Raw genomic sequence first — 3,268 nt, 5'->3', positions numbered from 1 at the left:
ACCTTTGCTTTACCATCATCATGCATATGCTCATCGTATTTGTAGCACTACTATCTACTTGTCGACATTTATCAGCATGGCCCTCGTAGATGGTAGGGTCATGCTCAATGCAAGTGCTCCGGGGGAGCCATCGGAAACACCATGCCAGGGTGTACCATTAAATCTTGACTATATGCATTGGAACAATATATTCAACATGTCATGCATAAAACATTTTCTCAGACATGGTCAAATGTCTGCTTGCCTTTGCTCACATAAGTCCTCGGGGACTTCGAGGTCTTCCGGTCCAACTCCGAGTACTCCGTCTACTCCGTCAACTATCGTCGAAAACAATCATAGTAAGCCACAGAGCAAGCATAAACAAGGGTGCTATATAAATAGGAGTTTTATTTTTCTTGGACCTCTCTGGTCATAAGAAAAATACCTGGAGATTTCTCTAGGAGATTTGGACCATCAGGGATTTTTGAATGGAGAAAAGGAGGAATAGGCGATCCTATAAGAAGTCTACAGAAAATATTCCGTTAAAATGAGTGGAGACACTTGTTTAATAGATAATGAATTTAGAAACATTTAGGAAGTTGTCTCACTCGATTTGGAGTGGATATGAACATTCTACAGATTTTCTAACATTGGATAAATAGAAAAAAGGAGCTATTTATTTAGTGCAACAGAAACATGCCAAATAAAAATGTTGACTAATGCTTCAAAAATTGTGCATGATATTAGAAGACTATCGAAATTGGAATCACTTCTTTTGGAGTTGATTTGAACCCTCTAGGATTTTTGCAAGGTGGTGTTTAAATATTCAAATGGACATTTGAGTATGAACCCCACATAAACGTCTTTTGGAAAAATGTGCAATGCACATATCTGGATAGATCTTGAATTTAGGAACCTGTAGAAATTTGAATCATCAGATTTCGAATCCAAATGAATTTACTGTAGATTTTTGAATCTGTCTAACAAAGGAAAAAAGAGAAGTCCATACCATCAGCAAAAGGGCACTCAGTGCGCAAGATGGGCAGTTGGGCCGGCCCAGCTTTCCTTGGCTAGCAGTGGAGCGGTGATGCATGAGGCGCCTTCTGGCTTTACGTCTTCCAAGTGGGGAGACGGCCATAAGGGGCACCCACCTTCACTTATGGCTGGGCCCGACTAGTCGGGTCGCTGACGTGTGGGACCCGCGTGCAGGTCTGTCCCCTACCTCCCGCACATGCCATAGGAAGAAGAGGGGCTGGAGGAGCTCGCGCCGGCGCCTCGTTCCGGCAGCTCCAGCAGCACCGGGCGGAGCTCCGGCTACCGACGGGTTTGGGGGGCTGCACCGCGCCCGGCCTCATGCTTTCTCCCGTGGGGAAAGCTGTGGCTGCGGTGGCTTGGGGTGGCCACAGGGACACCCCGTCGGGTCGCCGTGTCCCGGAGCGCGCCATGCCACGGGGAGAAATGGGGCCGGGGGAGGCTTGGAGGCAACGAGGGGAGTGCCCCGGTGATGCACGATGGAGGGAGATGGCTCGGGCAACTCAAATTTTATCGAAGGCTGTCGACAAGGCCTTGGCCATGGGGAACAGAGGAAAGCCCGGGAGGCAAAATTGGGGAGCTCCACAGGTTTGAGGGAGAGAGAGAGAGAGAGGTAGGACGCAGAAGAGGACTCGGGGGCGAGGAGATAAGCGAGGGGGGTGACAGGGAGAGCTCAAGAGCTCTCGGTGCTCTCTGGCATGAGGGTTGCACGCGTCCTTGTGGCATTTGGAGGCTAGCCAGCGTTGGGGAGCGAAGTTTGACGGTCAATGGAGGCTCTGTGGTGCTGTGGGACATGTTGCCCTCGCTCGACCCGAGCTGCAGCAAGAGGCCAAGGTGCAGAGCACCGTTTCTGCATGCCAGGGAGGTGTTCACCATGGCCGCCTGTGTCTATAGGGCCCATATGACCAGTCAAAGGTGTCTGGGGTGTGGGGCATGCATGAAGAAAGATGACTCTGGAGTTTTGTTGCATATGGGGCTGATTTTAATTGGTATTGACTGGAGGTTAGTTTGCAACAGCAAACTTAAGGCTAACAATGAGGGCACTTACTAGAGAGATAATGTGGTGAAACCATGTCTAGTTGTCTTAGGCATGGAAGGACTACACTTCTGCAAAGTCTCAGATTAGGGGGATGAGTTTAGCTAGTAGTCGTTGTGCAAGGCTACAATTCTGGTAGAAATCAAGTTTCAGATGTGCTGCTCATTTCCCCCACATGAGCATGTTATATTTTGAATCAAAATGATGCATTATCATGCTAGAGAGGCCTTGGACGAATGTGGGGGCTTTGGCTTAACCTTAAGTATAGCAAGAGGGGTAAAACAGTGCTGCCAAGGTAGAAATTGAGAGGTAGATACATAGATTCATCCTCCAATAATTGACGAGTAGCCATGGAAAGGTTACTCAAGGTAAAAGGGGACTAGGGAAGGTTGTGGTAAAAATCTAAGCCCAAGGAGGTAAGTGGAAGGGGCCAAAGTAGAAATTTTGGTATATGCACACAAGGTGTTTGATGAATGTTAAGGCTACGAGATGGATTCCAATTGATATGAAACTTAACATGATCACATAGTAGATGAAAATAGCTTGGACACCAAATTTGGTATTTGGTGGACAAGGTTTACAATGTAGACTTGAAAAACCCATGAAATGGGCATAAATGCCTTTCTCCTTATGAAACCATGCAAATCAATTCCCACAAATCCACAACTTTGTGTGGGGGCATTATTTGAGCATTAAAGCATGCCCAAAAAGTTTCAGATCAACTTGAGGAACTTTATAATGTAAAGTTTCCCAAAATTATAAATCAACAAAGAAGGTTTTGAGGGGTTTGGGACAAGTTCTTCTATTCTCCTTGATGCACCGCTTGGTGTGGATGCATTATTGGAGTATCAGAACATGTTCACCAAACTTGAGCACAATTGGAGACACTTGGCAATGTAGAGTTGCTCAAATTTGGACATGAACAAATAGTGTTTCAGAATAATTAAGTGAATAAAATCAACTTGGATTGAGATGAAACTTGTCAAGATCATCACATATATCATATGTGACATGATAGAATTTTACAGGAATTTATTGAGAATATTTGTTATATAAATATTCCAAAAGCTTGAAATAGGAAGGAAGGGTTTTGAAGGGTTTTGCCCAATATTTTGAACATGACCATGTGTTAAAACTCCTATATATGGAATATATATGTCCACTGAGTTTCAATAAGTTCTCTCAAATATTTTGAAAGCAATAAAAATAACTTTCCTTCAT

This window comes from Hordeum vulgare, chromosome 4H, assembly GCF_904849725.1.
Source record: "Hordeum vulgare subsp. vulgare chromosome 4H, MorexV3_pseudomolecules_assembly, whole genome shotgun sequence".
Classification (NCBI taxonomy): domain Eukaryota; kingdom Viridiplantae; phylum Streptophyta; class Magnoliopsida; order Poales; family Poaceae; genus Hordeum; species Hordeum vulgare.
The sequence above is the reverse complement of the archived record's forward strand: the minus strand, read 5'-3'. Positions refer to the sequence as shown.